This window comes from Bubalus bubalis, chromosome 3 (assembly GCF_019923935.1).
Source record: "Bubalus bubalis isolate 160015118507 breed Murrah chromosome 3, NDDB_SH_1, whole genome shotgun sequence".
In the NCBI taxonomy this organism is placed as follows: Eukaryota; Metazoa; Chordata; class Mammalia; order Artiodactyla; family Bovidae; genus Bubalus; species Bubalus bubalis.
In genome coordinates this window covers 90,068,311-90,093,467 of record NC_059159.1, presented here as the reverse complement: position 1 = coordinate 90,093,467, position 25,157 = coordinate 90,068,311, and the positions used below count along the sequence as shown (strand labels likewise).

Below are 25,157 nucleotides of genomic sequence, written 5' to 3'. Positions count from 1 at the left end.
GCAAGTTTCTTAGCAGATATATGTTCTGCACATATTTTGTCCCTTTCTAAGTATTGTCTTTTCACTTTCTTTACAGCCTTCTGAAGTACTTCAAGAGTTTCATGTTTTATCTTAGGTCTTTGATCCATTTAACATTAACTTTTGTATACAGTATGAGATAGGGGTCCAACCTCATCCTCTTACACATGGTTGTTCTGGTACCATTTGTTGAAAAACTCTTGGCATCCTGTATTAAATCAGTTGACCATAGATGCATGGATTTATTTTTGGACTCTCTACTTTGTTCCATTAACCTACGTTTATCTTTATGTCAGTACTACATTGTTTTGATTATTTTTGCTTTGTAGTAAGTTTTAAAATTGTAAAATGTGAATTCTTCTACTTTGTTCTTCTTTTCCAAGACTGTTTTGGTTATTCTTCAGTTTCCATATGAATTTCAGGGTTTGTTTGCCAATTTATACAAAGAAGTCAGCCGCTATTCTGGTAAGTATTATGTTGGATATGTAGATTAATTTGAGTAAAATTGCCATCTTAACAATATCCAGTCTCCTAATGTATGAATATAAACTGTTTTTCTATTTATTAGGTTATTTTTAACTTTTTCCGACAATGTTTTATCATTTCGAAGTATATGTTTTGTAACTCTTTGGTTAAGTTTATTCCTAAGTGCTTTATTCTTTTTGATGCTATTGTAATTAGAATTCTTACTTTCACTTTTGAATTTTTCATTGTACATTCTCAGAAATACAACTGATTTTTGTTTTGTTTTTAATTTTATTTTATTTTTAAACTTTACATAACTGTATTACTTTTGCAAATATCAAAATGAATCCACCACAGGTTTGATTTTGCTGGATTCCTTTTGCAAACTTGCTGAACCCTTTTATTAATTATGATAGTCATTTAGTGGATTCCTTACATTATTCTATAGGCAAGATCATGCCATCTGTGAATGGAGATAGCTTTACTCCTTTTTCAATCTGCATACATTTTATTTAATTTTCTTGCACAAGTGTCCTGGCTAGGACCTCTAGTACTTTGTTAAATGGAAGTGGCAAAAGTGAACATTGTTATCTTGCTCCCAATGTTAAGGGGAAAGTATCAAGTTTTTCATTATTAAGTATGATGTAAGTTGTGGATTTTTCAGAGATGCCTTTATCATGTTAAGTTCCATTTTCATCCTAGTTTGTTGAATTTTTTTTTATCATAAAAGGATGTTGGAATTTGTCAAATGCTTTTTCTGTGTTTAATGAAACCATGTGATTTATTTTTATTCTACTGATATGGTGTATTATATTAGTTGATTTTTCAATGTTAAACCAACCTTACATTACTGCTATCAATCTCACTTGGTCATAATGTGTAATTTTTTAAATATACTGCTGAATTTGGTTTGGTAGTATTTTGTTGAGGATTTTTATATCTATATTCATAAGAGATACTGGTGTTTAGTTCTTTTCTTATGTGGTATCTTTTTCTACTCTTGCAATTGGGGTAATATTGGCCTTATAGAATGAGTTGGGAAGTGTTTTTTCCTCTCTAATTTTTGGAACGGTTAATAAAGAATTTATGTTCTTTAAATATTCACCTGTGAAGCCATCCAATTCATTATTTAGCTAAGATATCTAGAAGTGGAATTACTGTGTCAAAAATATAAATATATTCAAAACTCTTTACACATATTGCTAAATTGCTTTCCTGGGTAGGGAGTACCAATTTAAACTTCCACCAGCACTAAAATGAGTTATACATAGTTTGCCAACAGGAGGCTCTCACTATATGCTAATTTTAATTTTATTGGACACTGATTCTTACCAGCCCTGGAAAACAGTATTTGTGAGTACGCAAATCAAATAGTTGTTCTCAATACTAGTACCATTTTTAAAAGACTGGATCTCTTATAGTAATTGACATTTCTTTGGTTTGCTATACTGATTTTAGACCAGTCTCAACCACAATGAACTTTATATTCCCTATATCCAGCATATTTTAGAGTTCAATGGGTAATAAAGACCTATATCTGCCTAATACTTTTACACTGTAAAGAGTCTTCTCACCTACAGTATAGATTTCTTAAAGTGTAGGAAGCATTTATATGATATGCTGAATGTGAATCTGGTTACGAGCTTCTTCAGTTCGTTTTGCTGTTATTATTAACAAAATGGGATAAGAGATGTATGACTTTAATAATTACGAATATTAACAAAAATACTTAGCAGATTCTTGTATCATACTTGTCATGTATGAGATTTTGTTTTTATTCACACCTTCATGAGTAGTCTGAATTCATTTCCCATATGGATGAATTTATACACCTACTATAGTTTTTTTCCCGTTTACTCTCCAGATTTATTGAGATATAACTGACATAGAACATTTTGAAAGTTTAATGTATATGAGGTTATGATTTGATACCTACTTATATTTAATCTTGATTGAATTCTGAGAAGTTTCTGCTCAATTGAGACACTAGAAATAAACATAAAATGTGGCCCTTAACTGTGTACTGTAGAAAAATCTGACTTGTGTATCTGATCCACTAACCTTAGAGCTCATACTCCTCTCGATATACTTTCTTAACTGATGGAGGCTCCTCCTCCTCATGAATTGTCCTGGATTTTGTCACCCTCTGTCTACTTAAACACTTGGCCCATTTTAAACCTGCCAGGTCCAAGTCAGTGTTTTCCATCTCTGGGGTTTGTTTCTTATAGTACGAGGGAAAACAACTCATAATAATGTAAGACATATTCCATACAGGTTAAGCCCAGTGATGGTTTAGACAACCAGTTAAATTCTTTAATTACTCTGGTCGCACAAGCTTATACTACTTAAAATGGCGTGCCAGGCACTAGTCATTATAAGTTTTGCTTCATTACATTTGAGTATCTTATTTTCCGTCTTCTCTTTTATTGCCTTTCACTTTAGTGTTGTTTATAGCCCTCTGGGCTCACTTGTCTCTTTATGTAAGAGTTCACTGGGCTGGAATCTGATCTGATCTTCAGTGTCGCCACCTCCCCACCTCTTGCTGGTTGATTTAATAGTCACAGTGACATTATCTCCAATCCTCTTGTGAGTGAATTCACATCCAACTTAGAATGAGATACTGCATGAATTATACACAAAATATTGCCAATTTAAGTGGCAGAAAAGGTTAAATTCTGGATTTCTTCTTTCATGACTAATTCCTCACCTCTCCTGTCCCATTTCTCTGTGTGTGTGTGTGTATTTTGAAGTCCCATGGGTTTTATAGAATTTACTGAACATATGCAATTTTCTCTCCTAACTTTGTTGTTGTTGTTATTTAATCGTGTCTGACCCTTTTGTGAGCTTAGGGACTGTAGTTCATCAGGCTCCTCTGTCCATGGGTTTTCCCAGGCAAGAATACTGGAGCGGGTTGCCATTTCCTTCTCCAGAGGATCTCCCTGACCCCGGGATTGAATCTGCATCTCCTACATTGGCAGGTGGATTCCCTACCACTGAGCCACCAGGGCAGCCCCTCCTAAAGTTTAGTGTTCTTCAATTTAAATACTGAGGATAAAATGACTTCATATTTATTTTCAAACATAACTGTTTCTGAAGCCTGTGGCTTCTCTCTCACATTCATTGAAGAGTTCACTGGGCACATGGGCCTGAACTTTTACATCACATGAAGGTGCCAAGCACATTACAGATATGCTTAGAGTGTGTGCACATCCAATTTCTTAGCTAAGTTGTTTTGGTTGGAAGTAAGAGAAACTAACTGTTTCAATAGTAAAGGAGATTTATTGGAAGGATGTGGGAGAATCTTAAAGAACTCAAAGACAGCTGACCTGCCCAGAGACTGAACAGAGAACCTGGAGAGCCACCAGGCATTAATGCAAGCAAGCCGACCCTATACTCCTTAATTCAACAGCTCTCTCTTCATCTCCAGGTCAGCTGTCTCTGGTTTTCTGGGTACATGATAGAAGAGGCTCACTCTAAAGGTGCTGAATTGCTCCATCTTACTCCTGTTTCCAGATCTCTAAGAAAAGAATTAAAGTGACCAATTTGGATCATGTGTTCAACCCTGGTCCAGTCATCTGTGACTAGTTGTCCACAGCAGGCTGTGAGTAGGAACAGGTGGAGTAGTTCCCAATAAAATGGTGTCATAGAAGCTAGACACACAACCCTGTAGTTTGTTTAGTGTACTTTTTAGGTGCCAATTCATGAATTAATGAAGGTAACCTTTAACAGACAATAAGCCATATCTGGTCTCCTTCACAAATGTGTATAAGGTCAAGGCTTCATCAGTATGATGGTGTTTGTTCTCTTAATTGGATTTCATCTGCCATGTTCGCATTTATCCACATACCCTCTTGGGCTCATCTTTTTATGCCTTTATATTCCCTTTCCAGATATAAGGAAATCATAAATCATTTGCAAAATTTTCTGATTCATTCATTCCTGGATAGAGAGAAGTAGAAGGAATAGAACTGCCCTAGTGAGATTCAGTTTCATGCTCTTCAAAGTCGATGTGGGTATTATTTCTCCAATAGCATTCTTAATGTTCTCAATTATACCAGCTGTTGTGATTTTCCTTACTAACATGGTCTTTAGTGAATTGCACTCCCTGGCTGGTTACAGCACATCTGTGTGACAATGGAAAATTTTCCGTAACTGTGTAATTGGTTTTGAATTTTGAGATAGTGTTTCTGAAGATGTGTCTATCTAGAATCTGGTGATAGAAAGGTCTATGTCCTTCTGTGATCTGTTTCTAGAACAATGTTTTATATTCACTTATGCATTAATCTTTATTACTAGACTTAAAATGAACACAGCACTGTATGAACTAATGAAAAACTGGAAAACTCTTCTACAGCCTGCTTACAAATTTTAAAAAATGGAAACCTTAAGATAAGAGTTTGAAAGATAAAGGATATGTCATGGAGGTCAAGATAGGGGACTTTAAAAGAGGAAGAGTCCAAGGCTATCAAAGAAAGGGTTGTTGTATTTGACTTAAAGTAGCACTTAAAGTGCACTTAGAGTAGGTAATTTTTAATTATTTTAACAAATGTATTTTTGCTCTCCACTTTTCTTTTGTTTGGGCCATTGCTCATATTTAACTCTCTTATTGAATACTTTTGAAATGCTAATTATTTACTCATCAATTATTTCATTAGTATGTGTTCAGGGGAGTAGGACCTGGGGCAAGAGGAAAAATGGAGACCTACACATTATATGTCTGAGCATTTAATTTAAAATTCCAAATTAAGCTTAAAATTTTTTAAAGTTAACATTTTAGTTTATTTCAAATGTATTTTACAGAAAAGTTTTAACTTATTTAAATTTTATTAAAATTTTTATAAAAACAAAACTGTTCTCAGTCTTAGCTTTCTATATTCATTTCACTGATAACGTAATCAGTATCATACTTCACACATGTAAACTGTTGCAAATACTCTGTGCTACATTTGTTGTTATCTCCAGAACTCTCTAGAACCATGAAGTTTAACTGAAAGTGAAGACAGTGTTTAGATGTATGGCACTAATGGGAAAGAAGCACTTTCTTATGCACCAATTTATTGAATTCATGCTATTTCAGAGGGATGTGACAATTCAATTACTTTGCCTCTTCTCATAAGCATTTTCACCTCCCAAATCATCCTGTGTTCTGAAGTAAAGTTGCTCTCTGTAGTCAAAAGATACACAATGCTCAAACCATCAGGGTTTTTGGACACAGTTACCCACTCCAGTATTCTTGGGGCTTCCCTAGTAGCTCAGATAGCAAAGAATCTGCCTGCAATGCAGGAGACCCAGGTTCAATCCCTGGGTCAGGAAGATACCCTGGAGAAGGGAATGGCAACTCAATCCATATTCTTGCCTGTGGAATCCCATGAACAGAGGACTCCTGGTGGGCTACAGTCCTTGGGGTCACAGAGTCCGACATGTCTGAGCGACTTTCATTTCACACCCTTTGTTTCATAAAGATTTAGGAAAAGAGATGTGAAGAAGCATATCTCTGGACCATAGTGGTATTAATTCCAAAGGGAAGATGGCAGATATTTACAGTTTTAGATTAGACAGAGTCAGTACTGAGAGCCAGATCTTCTTGAATATATTTCTGTGTGTATCTTTGGGATATATGGAACCCAGCACAGGGACTCCCCTTGCTCAAGTCCAAGGAGCAGTCTTGGCAAGAGAGGAAACAATAGAACAGTTAGAAGATAAGGGTAGCTTGGACATTTCCTACTGGAAGGTAAGTTCAGTAAGGGCACCAATTTCTCTATATCTCTATATCCTTCTGCATTCAAAGCTGAGAATAGTGTCAGGCACGTGGTAGATATTCAAGAAACATTTGTTATGTGAATGCATTGGTAGTGAATAACTTGACCATTCCAAACACCCAGAGGGATAGCCATTCAGCTGCAATATCTTTCAATGCCACTGAAACAGAGCAGGACCCTATGGTCCTTCCCCTTAGCATGTCTTCTGCCTTTTGTCATGGAAAAACTTTGGCCAAACAACAAGTTTCATCAAAGAAGTGAGAAAATGCCAAAAAGACTAAATCATTAAGCATAGTCAAGGAATTTTAGTTCCTCTTGATAGGCTATAGATAATAATCTGAGCCATATCCCATGAGCTGTCTTATAGAAACCGAAATCTCCACCAGGTGGATGAAGTTAACTACATGATGATCAGACTGTAGCCATGACATAAGCTGTCACAATTCTGAGAACTGGCCTCAAGGAAATGCACACAAACCGACCCTGGAACTGAAGATTAATTATATTTAAAACAAGCCAGATAACTCCAGTCAGACCATCACATGACCAGTTTCAAGATGACTGTCAGAGTTGACTGTGCTGCTTCTGCATGTAGCCCCCTACCTCCATCTACAGAAGCTCTTGCCCACTGATTGTCAGTTGTGGGGAGTCAGCCTTTGGACTGGAGTCCAACCCTGGCCAACTCCCGCCAGTTGCCAGCATCCAAAATAAAGCAAACTTTCCATTCCACCAAACTTGCCTCCTTTTTTTTTTTAATCACTTATTTTAATATTTATTTATTTGGCTATACCGGGTCTTAGTTGTGGCATTTAATATGTTTAGTTGCAGCATGTGGGATCTAGTTCCCTGACCAGGGATGGAACCCAGGCCCCCTGCATTGGGAGTGTGGACTTTTAGCCACTGGACCACCTGGGAAATCTCAGACTTTGCCTCTATTGGCTGTTGAGCCTTAAGTAGCGGGATCCCTCGTTCGGTTACACCACGACACTTCACTTTTAAATAAAATGGTTGTTAAATGACTCTTCTCCTAGGAATTCTCTTGACCATATTACAATGCCAAAAATGAGTCATTTATGTACCTCAGTTTAACTCACAACTTAAGTGTAAAAGTTTTTCCAGGCATCACATAACCTAGATACTACACTATACACCATGTGTTGCTTTGACTTCAGCCGATGTGTTTAGTGATGCTGCCAGCATTGTCAGGAGAGCCTCAGAAGGGACTATGAGCAAGGTGCCACAGAAGCAGGCCGTGCTCTGCATTTGCAAGTAGGGAGCTGCTCGGTTGCTTCTCTGCAGGGACAACAGTATTGTTTTTAATTGTCTATTTTAATAGGCCTGAATAAAATACTCTTCTGTTTTATTTGATCTGCATGTCCTCTAGTGGGATTTCTTCCTGCCTTTTGCCTTCAATTTTTTTTTTTTTAAACCACTGTGACAGTTTCCTATTTAGACATTTAGTTCTTTGGACTAGGGCTCTTGATTATCAATGGCGGTGACTGTTGCTCCCTCTACTGATGTTCAATCGTGGTAGAACCTGACCTCTGGGATACTTAGCCAAAAAAAAAAAAGAAAAGTTGAGTTTGGGAAGTCTGGGGTCTGCAATGAATGAAATTTCGTGAGAGCAAACAGTAACAACAGAATCAAGCACATGTTTGATTTAATCAATTAAAAGAATCTGGACTGATTTTTTTTAAATGTTCCTAGGTATGCTCATAGGCATCCAGGATTAACCCTAGTTTAACCACACCCAATCACTACTAAATGGATACCTTTTGAAAAAGATAGGACCATATTAGAATGACCTTTTGGTGAGACAGTGTTCTCCTAGGAGAAGGAACTGGCCAAGGTGGGATGATGCAATAAAACATGATCAGGGCTTTGAGGGAGGAGATGTGAGTTTTAGCACCAGTTCTGCCACTACGGGAGTTTGCAACTTTTGTCAAATTATGCAGTTCTTTGTCTATAATCATAAGCAAGTTGAACGAAGGTCCTCCTTGCTTCCACCTCTGTGATTGCTGGCAAAGCATTCCTGGTTGGCTACATATGCCACACTTTTGTTTTCATATTAGACTTTATCTTCTGCTTTGCATCTCTTTTTATATATTTGAAAAGATTTATGTTCCTTCTTTATTTGAAGTTTGAGATGACTCCACTGAAGTATGAGCCTGTGTAGCTGAATGTACATAGCCCATGTGAACCTGGCTAAGAAATGGGTAAAAATGAACAGGTTAGTTTTGCAAAACTCTTTGTTGGATTCATTCTCTTTTCTGCATTTTTGTTATCCATACTGCACTTTGCTATTCAAATAAGGGGTCCCCTCTTAGAAAGACAAAGCCAGGAAGCAGTAAAGAAAACTGAAGACAGGGAAGTTATCTTTGGGACTGGCACCTGCTACCTTTGGGACTGGTCTGCTACCTTCTCCCTTATAGACTTCCTTTAATGTCCAAGTTCTTTAAGCTGTTTTATACTCTAGTCAGCTGTTCCTACCTCTCCACCTGGGCCTAATATCTTTAGATTATGTTGTGCTCCAAGATCCTTCAAGCAAGTTGAATGACAAGTAATAATGTTAAAAATGTATCTTGTTACGCTGTCTGGTTTTGGCAGCTTTAGACACATGTCCAGGTTTAGCCAACCCTCCTGGACAGAATAATTAGTTTAGGGATAGACATGTGTGCCACGAAGGAAAAATCAGACTCCTCCTTGTCAGTTTTGCCAGAGAGGAAAAAGGCATTCTTTCTTTTCACTGAGATGCCAGGTATAAGGATGCCAACAAGAATATAAGGTATTTGAGGGCAGGAAGTATGTCTAATTCATATTTGTACTACTTCATTTCTACTCAGTAAGTATTTGCAGAATGAATAAATAAAGAACAATTTCCAGTGCCAGACCAGGTGAGCCTGGGATTAAAGGAAACATCCATTTACACAAACAAAGCAACTCTAAGAGTATACATAGTGATGGCCTGGCTTATTTCCTTGAAGGAAGAGACTCATTTTGATCTAATCTATTCTCCTATGCTACTTGCATTAATCCTCTATACATACTCTCTCAAGTTGGCAAGAGAGACACTTTAAAAATCTCCTGGAGTGATGGGGTGAATGGGCAAGTTCCATCTTTATTCCTGGACTTTCTTATAACTGCTTCTGGTTCATTTTGCTTCTTCACAATCCTTGGCTTCCTGCCTCCCTGATCCCCTGCTTTGTCTTCCACAGCTCGGTTCCTGTGTTCAGGCTGATCTTCTGATTTATATCTTGGTTCTAGCCACCACTCTCCCAGCTGATGTTTTATGCTCTTTGGCTTCACAGTACATGGCCAAGTGTAAGAAGTGCCCTTTCCCCATGCCCCACAATGGTCCTAAGGGGCCCATGCAGCCTTAGCCTAGCTCCCACCCAAAACAGAAAAAGAATCCATCAGAACCCTGAATTCCCATGTGAGGCCTCTGTTCACTGAGAAGTAGCATTCCAACTTTGTTAGTCACCTGTATTGGATTTTATGAATGGAACGGATGTACTGGTTTCATCCTGCACTGCTGGTGTAAGATGGGTTAACCTTAATAAACATGTTGGTGTGTTTCAAATATGTATGACTTAGAAACTATGAGTTTACCAAGTTATATTGAGTCATTCATCTGGAGCACAGCCGAAGGGGTTAATTTAAAACAGCTGCATCTAATCAGTACTAGCCTATACTTCCTTTGAAGACCAAATAGGACAGACTGTACCCCTCAAAAACAAAGAGAGGACTCAGATGGAGAGAAGAGTTTTCCAGAAACCAGGATGAGTCTGAACAGAGTCTGGATGCTCTGAGCATCAGATCTACTAAATAAAGGGGGTTGTGTTTAAATATACAGGTCATCCAAATGTGGCATTAAGCAAAAAGAATACATAGAGATTAAAGTGTAAAGCTTGATTAGTTATATAAATTATGAATGGTGTACCTTTTCTATTTAAAATATTCACCTTTTGTACTTTCTATAATTTGGTATTCCTTATCTCCTGCTGCTGCTGCTGCTAAGTTGCTTTAGTCATGTCTGACTCTGTGCGACCCCATGGACTGCAGCCTACCAGGCTCCTCCACCCATGGGATTTTCCAGGCAAGAGCACTGGAGTGGGTTGCCATTGCCTTCTCCGACTCCTTATCTTACCTACATTTAAAAGTTAATTTGGAAAAATATGAATTAACTGAAATGAAAATGATAGGTTTTTTTCTTAAACTAAAATGTGCATCTATTTTTTCTATGAGTAGAAAATAATGAAATTACTAATTATAATAATTATATGCCATCATTCATGCATGCTAAGTCACTCCAGTTGTGTCTGACTCTTTGCAGCCCTATAGACTGTAGCCTACCAGGCTCCTCTGTCCAGGGGATTCTCTAGGCAAGAATATTGGAATGGATTGCCATGCCCTCCTCCAGGAGGGTCTTCCCAACCCAGGGATCGAACCCAAGTCTCCTACGTCTCCACATTGGCAGGTAGCGCCACCTGGGAAGGCCATATGCCATCATATCAAAGTATAAATGTATTATCTTGATATTTCTCAGTTTTTCATCCACAAGGCATTAAGAACCTGTGCTTTGTTATAATGCCCAAGCAAAGAAATGACATATGGTTTTCTGTATGTCTTCCTCTGTAGCTTATGTTGCCATTTCCACTGCTTCTTGCCTAGGGAAGCCAAGTCAAGGTTGTTCATGTTGCTGTGGTTACTGATTGAACCAAAGCTGATCCCATTTACAGGCTGCCTAGTGACCCATGAAATCATGGCACTTGCTTGAGGAATCTCACAGCCTAACTTTAGCAAATAGTGTTTCTAAATAACTTTAGAAACAAATGGTTTCTGTAAGATTTGGGGCTAGAGAATATGTAGAGAATTATCTAGTTTGGTATGAGAGAAGAATGGCCCATTGAAAGAAATATAAAAGCTCTATGGCCAAAAGAGAGTCAAGATACCAAGAGCTCCCCAAGAAGAGGAAAATGGTAAAAATGCTGGAAAGAGAAGAAGAGAAAAAAAGAAGAAAATAAAAATGATGCAGTGAATCCCAGATTTTTCCTAAGAGAAAAACTTTTTCAAATGCATTTATTTTTCCTGAGTAAAAGCTGGGAATTTATTCTTTTGAAAGAAATGTACAGCTTAAAAATCACATCCAGTTTTTTAACAGTGGTTAAAACTTTTTTGATAGGCAATACTAATTATATTACTTACTTACTATATATCATGGTGATATATAGTATGCTAATGTATAATATCTGCTTCCCAGGTGGCTCACTGGTAAAGAATCTGCCTGCCTATGCAGGAGACGCCGATCCCTGGGTCAGGAAGATCCCTAAAGAAGGCAATGGCAACCTACTCCAGTATTCTTGCTTGGAAAATTACATGGGTGGAGGAGCCTGGCAGGGTACAGTCCATGGGCTTGGAAAGAGTTAGACATGAGTCAGCAAATGAGCATGCACATGCATGCCTTGATTTTCACAACCTTCTTGACAGCAAATGAGCCTTTAAGGTTGTCTATGCTGCTGCTGCTGCTGCTAAGTCGCTTCAGTCGTGTCCGACTCTGTACGACCCCATAGATGGCAGCCCACCAGGCTTCCCCATCCCTAGGATTCTCCAGGCAAGGACACTGGAGTGGGTTGCCATTTCCTTCTCCAATGCGTGAAAGTGAAATCGCTCAGTCGTGTCCGACTCTAGCGACCCCATGGACTGCAGCCTACCAGGCTCCTCCGTCCATGAGATTTTCTAGGCAAGAGTACTGGAGTGGGGTGCCATTGCCTTCTCCAAGGTTGTCTATAGAAATCTGTTTCTTGTAATCAAGAGATCCTTCTATTTCCTTGCTGCTTAGTGTGGTCCACAGACCAAAGTGTTGACTTCAACCATTAGAAGTTTCTTAGAAAATATAGCATCTAAGGTTCCACCCTGGACCCACTGAGTAGAAACTGCCTTTCAGTGAGGTGCTCAGAGAATTTATGTTCACATTTTAGGTTTGAGAAGCTTCATTCTAGTACACCTAGTGTAGCAGACTTCTGTTACTCCTCAACATTCTTTCTCTCTTCCAAAATACAGCTGATCTTTGAACAACATGCGTTTAGGGGTGGTGAACTTCCAAGTAGTAAAAAAAAAATCTGCTAATAACTTATAGCTGGCCTTTCTATATATGTGGTTCCTCCATATATGCGGCTCCTCTGGTGCCTCGACATCTGTGAATCCAGCCAACCACAGATCCTGTTAAAGGCTAATACTACTGAAGAAAACATCCTGGTACAAGTGGACATGTGCAGTTCAAACCCGTGTTGCTCAAGGGCCCACTGTAATAGAATCTTGGTCACAAGAATAGTTGGTCACATTGGTGAGTCCTCAGCTCCACATTTACCTGTCTCCCTTACAGCTAGGAGAGACTACATTCTGGCCACTGGGATGACTGGAAGAGTTTGGGAGCCACTCCCAAGTCTTGCCTTTACAATGGCTTTGAGATGGGAAGAATTATGGCAACCACTTTGGACCCACAAGTGGAAGTCATAAATTGTAGATTTCAGAGCCACATATAGCACACAGTTGTCCACCTACTTGTGTTTTAAAATGTTTTAAAATCATATTAACTTTACCAAGTGAAATCAAGCCATACTGTTTTTGAGCCAATTAAGAAAATTGCGATTTTTAAAGTGTAGTGTTTCAGAGTGGTGGACACACATGAAATGACTCAGTGTGTTCTGAACTACTGAAAGGAAACCATCTTAAGGATTTCATGGAAAGTTAATATTCTCTGAAAAGCAAGAGGGAAGGCAATTGACCGGTAATAAGTATTTTTTAAAAAAAAACAGAGAGAAAAAGAGTGTAGTTTTGTCTTAAAGTAAAAATGTCTGATTGTGTCAGACATTTCTGAGAAGAGATAGTAAAAGCTGAAGTCGAGAGTATGTAGTAAGTCGTAGAAGGCTTGGGGGATGTGAATGGTGTTTGCCTTGATTTACAGTACTTGCAAATAAGGGGTTTGAAAAGAAAAGGAAATGTGTTTAAAATTTGACCATATTTTGAAAATTTGACCATGAGAGAGAAACAAACATCTTTTTCATTTTAATCATTGTAAGTGGGGTACCTTTAGATCCGCAGCATACCACGTACACTCACCCATAGAATATAATTAACAGAGCTGATGAGCAAGTGAAATTTTTATGGAATTAAATGTTTATCTCCTTAATAGTGCCAGGAACACACTTGAATCTGTCTGGTTTCACTACCTACATTGAAATGGGCATGAAATAATTAAAAAGCAAATCCCTAATGGGGGTGGGAATGTAGCTGAGAAATTAACTGTAGAATATTTCTTTTTTGGTTAATGGGCAAAGATGATCTGATATTAGTACTCATTCAGAGGTTGTTTCTTTCCTGTAAGAAGCTGGGATTGTGAATAAACCCCCATCCAGCTGAGATTAGTTGAATTTTTAGGTCACTGTAGGAGACTAGTCGGAGAGGCCGATGGCACCCCACTCCAGTACTCTTGCCTCGAAAATCCCATGGACAGAGGAGCCTGGTGGGCTGCAGTCCATGGGGTCACTAAGAGTTGGACAGGACTGAACGACTTCACTTTCACTTTTCACTTTCATGCGTTGGAGAAGGAAATGGCAACCCACTCCAGCGTTCTTGCCTGGAGAATCCCAGGGACGGAGAAGCCTGGTAGGAGGCTGTCTATGGGGTCTCACAGAGTCGGACACGACTGAAGTTACTTAGCAGCAGCAGCAGGAGACTAGTTATGCAGAATACACATTACACGAACGGCCCACCTCTTGGATTTACGTAAATCCCCAACTTAACAAATCGGAACAGAAATAAAGCTAATCATTTTAAATATGAAATTTCAGTAATGTTAGTCAGAGACTACTCAGTAAGTCATGACCACTGTATTACAAGGAAACAACCAAATCCACATGGGATTTGGAGCATTTTGAGACACAGAATTGCTGAATTACTCGGAATCAGGATGACAAAACAAAAACTCATACAAAACCTGGCATGGAGTTGTTTTCTTAATCATTCTTGCCTAAAATTTTGATTGTTTTAGTGTAGAGGAACAAGAGGTGAAATAACAGATACAAACTCTAATTTCTATACATCTTGATTGTATTTTGTGGCTTTTGTATATTTGTGTTCCAGACCCATTAAACATCACTCCTTAGCCTCAGTCCTGTGTGCTTGGGACACATACTCCTTTGTCTCTACTGGAAGAGCCCACCAAAGGTGGAGTCAGAGAATACTAAAAAGGAAACAACTGTAGCTCTCCCTTCCTGGCTCCTGCCTGAGGCCTTCTTCTCCACTAAACTCCTCATCAAATACCTTAATCTCCCTAAAATAGTTGATCCCTACATAATCTATTCCCTGCTGTGTCACCTTCCAATTTAAATTTTCTCATTCTTTTTCATTGTCCAGTTTTCTTTAATAGTGCACTGAAGCTGTAGGAAGAAGTGGGGAATAACGCATCCTCCCCCCTCTAGATCAGGTCATTTTATTGCCCTTTTTCAGGTTCCCAGGTATGAAGATGAGATCCGTTTATGGCTAAAACAGACTAAAACTTATTTTTAATTTTCATTCCTCAATACCCTTGTCTAAAGTCAGACTCAGTCATTTATGTGTCTCTAATTCAATGGCAATTTTTCTCCTACTTTTGGAACTGATGGCTAAGGTATGACAAAAATAACAACTGACTTCTATATCATATATCACAGTTTATAAAATGCTCTTTTGTGGATCTTCTCTTTGGATCCTCACAATTATCCTGTGAGACAAATATGGTATTAAGATTTTTTCACAGATGTATAAATTGAGTGCCCAGATAGGTAATTTACCCGACATAAAGCTAGAAACTCAAACTGAGGTGGTTTTGTCTCAGTCCCAAACTCTCCATTCTCCTGCTTCATGTGATTGTGATCATTCCCAATATGATCACCGTCTTCAAGGCAGTCATCAATTTCTGAGTCCCTTTCTACACTCCTGACTTAAAGGGCTAAGAATACCATCTCATTTAATTTCCATAATAGCACATATGGTCCTTTTTCAATTAGGAAAATTGTGAGCTTCCAGCAGCATGAGTGCCCACTAACAGTGGCTTAACCCAGCAGTCCCCAAACTTTTTGACGCCAGGGACCAGTTTCATGGGAGACAATTTTTCCATGGACTAGGGGGTGGAGGGGATGGCTTGGGGATGGTTCAAGCACATTAGATTCATTGTGTACTTTATTTCTATTATTATTACATCAGCTCCACCTCAGATGATCAGTCATTAGATCCTGGAGGTTGGGGACCCTTAGCTTAGACAATCAGGGACGTGTTCTCACATGAAAGTCCAGAAGGAGGAGAGTTTGAGTATTGTTTCAGTAACTAATTGGTCTCAGGGCTCTAGCTTGAGTCTCCTGCTGTTCCATTCACGATTGTATGATGACCACAAGAGCCAAGATCATTGTGTCATCCCATGATTCCCTCCAAAATCCAAAATTAGGAACCAGGACAAGAGTTTTCTCCTCTCAAGCTTCCCCTTTAAAGGAAGCTCCCCAGTTAACTTTCATCTCATTGGCCAGCCATGGTTATCCCTAGACCCTGGGCCTATTTTCCCTGAGATCAAGAAATCTCTGCCAAGCACTAAACAAAATTTGCGTTCCATTCAGGGCCTCCTTGGGCAAAGGTGCAGGTGCCTTGCAGAAGCTGCAATACATCTTACTCTCTGTATAGCCAACTTGTCAAGCTATGTGGCCCAACTTTGTCAGTCCAGAGGAAGGGGGACCCCTCTGGTTTGTCTGCCTATTGGGCTGCATTTTCATAAATCCCTGGAAGGCCCAGTACCAGTTAAAAGTGGCCCTGGCATGATAATGAGAAGACATAGTGGAATTTTTGCATTTAGTGGGCATGCAATGGAGTCTAACACTGCAAGTTATTAATCAACCCATTTTAAAGATGAGAAAACCAAGGCATGAGGAAATTAAATTATCTGCCAAGGATACAGAGCAGCTAACTCAAAGTCAAACTTGAAAATGAGTTTTGCCTGACTCTGAAACCTAGATTTCCATCACCAATACAACTACTGTTCTTAAATAAAGCCTAATATTAGCTCTGCAAATTGACACAGGCTTATAGTCCTTCAGTTCAGTTCAGTTCAGTAGCTCAGTCGTGTCCAACTCTTTGTGACCCCATGAATCACAGCACACCAGGCCTCCCTGTCCATCACCAACTCCCGCAGTTCACTGAGACTCACGTCCATCGAGTCAGTGATGCCATCCAGCCATCTCATCCTCTGTCGTCCCCTTCTCCTCCTGCCCCCAATTCCTCCCAGCATCAGAGTCTTTTCCAATGAGTCAACTCTTCTCATGAGGTGGTCAAAGTTCTGGCGTTTCAGCTTTAGCATCATTCCTTCCAAAGAAATCCCAGGGCTGATCTCCTTCAGAATGGACTGGTTGAATCTCCTTAAAGTTACATAAATTGATTACTGAAGGAAATAGGCTCCTGATTAATTAAAAATGGGAAACTGATCAAACTGCTGAAAGTCACTTTTAGGGACTTACAAGGTGACATTAGTTATAATTAGGGCTACAGACACTGAACATTGGGTATACTGGATTGGTAAAAATTCTCACAGGCTTTCGGGCTTTACTGACTAGCTAGAATCATCCTTTCAGAAGAATTAGAGATTCCAATTCTAGTTGCCAAATCTACCAACAATTTCCTTTGTGACAATCTGTATTCACTCACCTCCATTTTTCCCTCAGACTAATAATTTATGTCAGTTGGAGCTCAGTGTTTTACGAACCAAGGGTGAAATTATTAAATTTTACTGTTTGTGATTCCTTCCTTAAGTTATATTCCTATAATAGCAAACTGACTGCATTCCCCAACCTCTATTTTGAATTTATTACTAGCCTTCTTACTGCCTTTTTAGATCTCAGAAGTAAACTTCAAATATTTACAAATCTCGATTTCATGTTTTCCCTTTCATAAATCTGAAGGCAAATTCAGTACTGGAGACAGAGAGTAATAAATCTGGATATTTATGTATTGTGCCAGCAGGCGCTACACAAACTTTCCCGTGTAGCTTGGTCAATGAGCTTCAGTCTTGACCTGTAACACTGGTTCTAGTCTAATCCTGAGGCTCATATTAACAGAATCATTAGAAAACATCTGGTGACTTGTATATACAAAACCTTTCCCTCATTCCTTCAGTCATAATTTGTAATTAGACAAGTTTAGTGAATACATATGTTCTCCGTGTTGACAGAAGAAAGGGAATAAGGGCGTTCATATCATTTACTACAGTTATCTTTTAAGATAGGGATGTGATGATGACCTATCCTAGTTTTAAGGTTATGACCAAACCTGCAAGACCCAGGAAAAGCTATTATTTTTGAAGATCTCTTATTCCAAGCATACTTAATGTGCTTGGAGAAATGAAATTTGGAAGTTCTAGAAGCAAACACAGTGGAATTAAAAATAAATTGTATAGTGGAGAAGGTTTTACTATACATGACAAGAATCTAGAAGTCATAAATAAAAGGCTGCTAAATTTTACTACAGAAAAAAATAATACTTATATGACAACAACACTCCAAACAAAGTCAAAGACAAGTGACAAACTGAGGGAAAATATATACATCCCACAGAGCAAAGGGCTATTTTTAATATGCAAAAAGATCTTATAAATGAGTACAAAAAGATGAATAACTCAAATATAAATGCAGATAAAGAACATGAATAGGAAACTTACTATAAATGAATACAGACAGTGAAAAGAGAATGTAAACAGGTCTAACATTATTAATATTTCAAGAAATGAAGATACAAACAGTAAGATTTTTTTTAAAAACATCAGATTGGCAAAAATTAGAAAGTTGTGATAATACCCAGTGTTGGCAAGGGTGTGCTCAATAGGACCTTTCCTGTATTGTTGGGAGGATAAATTAGTGAAACTATTTAAAGGGGGTGATTTGGTGGAATTCAGCAAAATGAAGAATATAATAGTACACTTTGTCTTGGCAACTCCCCTTTTTAAAAAAAAAATCTACGTTTCTTGTCTTGCATACAAATAATATATGTATGTATGGATGTTTATTTCAGCATTGTTTGTACTTTCACAAAGCCTTAAACCCCTTTCCTGTTTATCAATAAGGCACTGGATAAACAGTGATGGAACACTCCTATAGTAGAAAGTAGGAAATTTATGTAGCTCATTAAGAAGATTGTTAGTTGTATATATCCAAGACTGGAGGGAATTCTCTTTAATCATTACCTGCATATTCATGTAGTGACAAGATTGTGAAACAAAACAAAAATGATTATAACATGAAAATATTCACTAAATAACTGGCTACTCAAATATCCTTCCTTGCTATCTCTACCCATCAAATGATGAGAACAGCTCAAACCATAGCTGCATCAAATATTGACCTGTTAGTCTTAAACTAATCAACAAAAGAAGACAAAAACAAGAATTAATTGAGATCCTTGGGAAGACTGATATAACTTAGAAATATCTTTGTACAAATGATTGTCCTTTGGATAAGGCTGTGAAAATTAAATATGGGTGGAAAGACGTTATATTAACCTATCATAAAATTTGAGGGGGAAAAAGACACATCCCCTCGCTTCCAGCCAAGAACATTTGATTTATTTTCTCCTTCTAAGAAATACCATAAGGTTGCAATTATAGTATAAATTCATTTTTTTAATGAGAAATAATATTTCAGGATTTTAAGGTTTTTTTTAAAGTTCAAGTCTCAATCTAATTTTCTCACTGTTAACTATTATATTTTCGTCTCAGTTTTGGGAGACATTTTTGCAACTCTGGTTATGCTGATACAACCTCCTGTATATTGTTAAATGAACAGAATAGACTACCAAGGTTTTCCTCCTGCTTGGGTAAAAATGATAACATATATATAAGCGTATATATATATAGATACAGATACACACACATATATATATACAAACATATATATAAGTACATATATATATATATATATATATACACACTTGTATATATAGAGAGCATTCCTGGCAAACTACACAAGAAATAGGTACAAGAAACCTCTGAAGCAAGAAACATGGGGGATTGCATGACAGAGGAAATATTTACATTTTTCTATGATTTCTTTGCATAATTTTTGTGTGAGAATTTATTAATTTTATCATTTCATAAATCTAGCTAACAATGAATTAAAACCACAATCAAAATGTGAGTCAGAACTAATTCTACCAACAGGAATTTTCAATTATTATCGAAGATTATCTTATATTGAATAGGAATTCACATAGGGTGAATGAGAAAGCAAATATTTCACCAAAACAGTCCTGTAGCTTTAATAAAAACTCCCCCAATTGTGAGGATGGGGTCAATCACTCATGCAAAATGTCCCACAGCCATGGTTAAATTTATGAGGGGGATCTATACCCCTATGATTTTTCTATAGTTTTTATTTCCTACATCTCATAAATTAGTCATCTAAAACTTCCCAGTTTGAAAATGACCCCTCCCAGAGTAAATTAGGTCTGTTTTAGAGTTCCCCAAGCTCCTTCTGGAGATGTAAGCTGTGTCTACACAGCCCTTAAGGTCAAGAACAGACATTATACTTGTTCATGGAGGACCCTCTGCCCTCTTAGAGATAACACAGTTTCTCTTTTCTCTCTCTTTCCCTACCCTCTTCCCTCCTACCCTCCTCACAGCAGGTGTCTGGTTTGTCATCACTGGCCTTGCCAGCCCTCCCAGTACCCAGGTTCCTGAGCCAGTCCTGAACTTGAGCTGACTTTGCGACCTGCTCCAGGTCATGTGTATAGAGAGCTTCTGTTGTTCACTAATGAATTGGCTTGTTAATGACTAGGACAGATCAACTTTCCTGAATAATGTGCTAGGCAAGATGCTGAGTGAATTTGTTGACATGACTTCTCAAAAATCATTCCCATTTTACAGATGAAGAAGCTACCAAAATGTGGTTCTCATCCAAGACAATAGGGGATAACTGAAGCTACTCAAAAACCATCCCACATCTCATCAGTCCATCTGCAAATTTTGTCTAGAATCCAGACATTTCTCTTTACCCACCCTGTTGTCACACTGGTCCCTGCCGCCATCATCTCTTACCTGAATTATTCAAAAGGAAGGGCCTCCTCCAACTGGCCTTTCTTGTTCCCTTATCTGCTTCCATAAAAATATTTAAATGTCAGCCAGGGCTCTTGACTCCTCTGCTTCCCGTCTTACCCTTAGGAGAAACAAAATGTTTACAATAGCCTATAAGGCTCAGACTGACTCTCTCTACATTTTTGAAATCTACCACTGTTTGTCACCTAGTGGGACACTTTGGTCAACCCACACTACTTTTACAATGCTCAGTTTATGAATTTTATAAAACAAATTAATTCCATTTCTGTGATATGCCCAAATAACTTTAGTTTTGAAATAGACTGGAACCAGTGTTGCACTGTGAATTTGCTTACTTTCTCTCTACCCTCAACTAGAATGTAAACTTTCCAAGGTCAGAAACTATCTGTTTTATTCACTGTTGTTTCTGGTGACTAGAATGATACCTGACACATAGTATGTGCTAAAGTATTTGTTGATTTATGAGTAACTGTGGAAAACTCATGCTTGGGAATCAGATAGCAATGGGTTCAAATTCCAGCTTTATGAATTATTCTATATGTGTCCTTGTATAATGTTTTCTGTTTGCTGAACATCAGCTTCACACTTTAGAAAACTGGAATACAGATACAGATATCATAGGTTTGGGGGACTATTTAGTAATATCACAGATTTCAAGTGCCTGATAGAAAATAGGGTTTCAATCAGTTTAGTTCAGTCACTCAGTTGTGTCCGACCCATGAACCTCAGCATGCCAGGCCTCCCTGTCCATCAGCAGCTCCCAGAGTCCACCCAAACCCATGTCCGTTGAGTTGGTGATGCCATCCAACCATCTCATCCTCTGTCATCCCCTTCTCCTCCTGCCCCCAATCTTTCCTAGCATCAGAGTCTTTTCAAATGAGTCAGCTCTTTGGATCAGATTGCTAAAGTATTGGAGTTTCAGCTTCAATATCAGTCCTTCCAATGAACACCCAGGACTGATCTCCTTTAGGATGGACTGGTTGGATCTCCTTGCAGTCCAAGGGACTCTCAAGAGTCTTCTGCAACATCACAGTTCAAAAGCATCAATTCTTCTGCACTCAGCTTTCTTTACAGTCCAACTCTCACATCCATAAATGACCACTGGAAAAACCATAGCCTTGACTAGATGGACCTTTGTTGACAAAGTAATGTCTCTGCTTTTGAATATGCTGTTTAGCTTGGTCATAACTTTCCTTCCAAGGAGTAAGCATCTCTTAATTTCATGGCTGCAATCACCATCTGCAGTGATTTTGGAGCTCAGAAAAATAAAGTCAATTTTATCTAACTCTAGTCTCGTCCTTCCTCTTCCAATTTTCCCTCAAAGGAGGAGGTGGGAGAAAAGAAAATTTAAAGGCAAATTGGTATTCATTGAAATCATTCAATAAATGTTTCTTGAGCATCTACTACAGTTAGACCATGGAGATACAAAGATGAATGAGTTATTATGCACACCCTCAAGGAACTCATTTCAGTATAATGGTTCATTTATTAAACCAAGAATAATAAGACCTGCAGCAGTGAAAAGTTTTCTTCATAGAGTATGAAAATATTAATCCTGCATTGACCACTATTCTCCCTTGCACCTGTGAAAATTATTACCTTAATATTCTTAGCTTTTATATTTTCAATTATGCTTTAAATATATAGCCAAATATTGAGATAAACCCAGCAATCTATATTCATTCAGCTTCAATTAGTATCATTAAATATTCAGGCTTTCTTTTTTCTTTCTAGTAATATCATATTAAATTTGAAGTTTTAAAACAAATACTATAAAGACAGCATGAAAAAGTTTATCTTTAGGACTGTTGATTTATTTAATTTACAATGTTGGGTTTAATTTTTAAAGTATAGCAAAGTGAGATAGCTATACATACATATATATATATATATTCTATTTCATATTTTTTCCATTATGGTTTATTCCAGGATATTGAATGTAGTTACCTGTGCTATACAGTGAGATCATGTTGTAGGACTGTTGATTTTAATGGACAAATGATGAAGGGTGCTTTTAAGTGCAATGAATTAAAAACAGATTTTATCCATCTGAAAAAAATATTTATTTTTAATTTGCCACTGTGTATTCATTAAACAGGAAATCATGGCTCTGCACAGTTCAGAAAAGTAAGTATCAAGGAAATATAGTGCACACAACAGTTGAATGGTCCCTAAATTGTTATTACTATCATTTCAATTATTTATGCAGTAAAATGTATAATATAACAATAACATTAAAAGATAAATACAGACCTTAGCTCCCTGATGTGCTACTTTTTCCTCCTGATCATATTTACAATTAACCAGAAGCCCAAATTCCAGGTCTTATTGAGAAATATTTCACTTGGTTTTAAATCGTACCAACTCCTTCTCTGTGTCTCCCTACTGTACTCTACATCTGATGAAACATTTATTTGAACAAACAAAATGCATATGTACAAATAAATATAAATGTCAGGAGCTGACACATAAATGCAAACACATGTCTTTATCCATACCCTCCATTTGACAGCATGACAGGCTAAAGAGCATTTTGAATGGAAACTATGCACAAAACTCTAAAACAAATGACCAGACAAAAGTGCTGTAATCAATTTACCATCTTTAAGAAAATCTGCTTTCCTGTAAAAGTGTGATTCTTTGATGACTCATAGTGGCAGGACAGGTAAAGAAGGCAGCAAGGGAGAAACTGAAAACAGCCACCCTCCAACCCTGTCACCTAACCCCCATCACTTGATTATGTTAGAATTAAGGGCCCATTTCTGAATCTTCCTGCACCTGGATGCCAGGAAACCAATCATTGCCCTCCCACTTTGTTGGACCATTAACAGAGCCTCAAACTCTGTCTCTGTCCAAATGAAAGCACAAAGAAAATAATTTTTCATCTTAAGAATCATCTTTAAGATCCCCAAATGGAAAGTAAGAGAAGCAGTAAACCTCTTAAACTCCTGTTTGGCAGCTCTAACACAGGGCATTAAGGTAAGATGGTTATTTACAGCAGCAGAAGAAAGGAAAGAGAAAAATTCAAAAGTGAGAAATGGATGGGCAAAAAGAGAATGGGAGACCAAGTTGCTTTATCCCCTGTACCATTCAAGGGAGAAGGAAAATCATCTTAAGGACTAGGTGCCACACTCAAAGGCAAAACCTTCACTTTGAACTCAGCCACCTAGATAATGCAAGCAGAGTGTACATTATTTTTCTTCACAAACAGAAGATGACTGCCTTAGAATGCTCCTTACTTCTGCCTGCACGATTTTCTCTGGGGATATCTGAAGCCTCTGTCCTGCCCATTGTGTCCTCAGACCTTCATCTGCCTTTTTCTACACACAATCCGGGATCTCAGGGCTTCCTCTTGTGCTTTCAGTTGCGAGGGTCTGACTTCCGGTTCCCTGCCTGACTGGACTTTGGGATTCGCTTTACCGGCTGATCTTCTCTCAGATTTGAAGCAGAAAGTAGAGTAAGGAAGAAGTTTTTCTTTCAGGGCGCTAGTCTTTCTCTTTCCCTTGGGAAAGTGAAAGTTGTTCAGTAGTGTTCGACTTTCTGTGACCCTATGGACTATACCGTCGGCGGACGCAATTGAATCTTCTTTTTACCAAGACATTTTCCCCTAGTGTAGTGGTCATCCCAGTGGCCTAACACGCGAGAGGTCCTCCACTCCAAACCCAGTGGAAACAACTGCTACTTTGGGGCTTCCCAGGAGTCTAGTGGTAAAGAACCCACCTGTCAATGCAGGAGATGCAAGGGACCCCGGTTTTATCCCTGGGCCGGAAGATTCCTTGGAAGAGGGCATGGCAACCCGCTCCAGTACTCTTACCTGGAGAATCCCATGGACAGAGGAACCTAGTGGGCTACAGTCCATCAGGTGGCAAAGAGTGGGACTCTACTGAGGGGCTTGTGGGATCCTAGTTCCCCGACCAGCGACCAGCGATGGAACCTGGCCCCCAGCAATAAAAGCGTGGAGTTCCCAAAGAGTGAGTCTTGATGGGATTATTCTGAGTTTCCTGGTTCCCTCAGGACTGAATCTCCTCACAGGCCTGGGAGGGAGCCTGACCTTTTCTCTTTGCCTGTGCCCCAGTCAGAATCCTCCGAATTCTCAGCCAGGCCAGCACTTTCTGCTTAACAGAGATTCTTCTAGACCCCAACTGAGGAAAATCTGGGCTGTTTCTGAGCAAATGATGGCCATAATCATTTTCAAAGGCATCGTTTTCACCTGGGAAGGGACTTGAGGAGGCACCACGGCACTCCATGAATATTTATGACGGAGCAAAGATGCTGTCTTTGCTGGATGTGTCAGAAGGTGGCTGAAAGCTGAACCTCTGAGTTAATTAACCCTAGCTTGGGAGGAGGGAAGGGCCGGGTGCAAAGAGAGGGGAGGGGGCACGTACCAGCCAGCCTGGCTCTCCTGGGAGGAGTGGTAGTGAAACCTCCCTCAGACTCGATCTTCTCAGAAGCTGGGAAAGAAGAGATGTCTTCTGTCACCAACTGCTGTTGTTGGGGGAGTGGGGCGTGGGGAGGGGGCGGAGTTTCATCAGGGGGAATCTAAGAACTTCTCTCAGACCCTTTGCCACTAGTACTGCCCAGCTCCAAACTTTGTGTGCTTTAAATACATCTTGTCTTGTAATTCAAGGCCAAATATCTAGAGGTGGGAAACTGGCCTCCATAACCTGCCACCTCCCAGCATGGTGAGGATGACCTCTCCACTGGGCCCCTTTACTTGACAAGGAAGAGTTGTTATAAAACACAGGAGGGAAAATGGCTTTTTATACTATTGCTGCAGATCAACGTTGTTGTTG

General features: G+C 38.7%; 1 long non-coding RNA gene across 1 annotated transcript; it reads right to left on the bottom strand.

Annotated features, from left to right (window-relative positions):
- Positions 1–16,620: 16,620 nt before the first annotated feature.
- On the bottom strand, positions 16,621–24,494 carry LOC123332409. Its single transcript, XR_006549201.1, has 3 exons — positions 24,179–24,494; positions 20,347–20,464; positions 16,621–16,681 (listed from the first exon to the last, which is right to left on the bottom strand). It is a non-coding gene; the product is annotated as an uncharacterized LOC123332409 (long non-coding RNA).
- Positions 24,495–25,157: the final 663 nt, after the last annotated feature.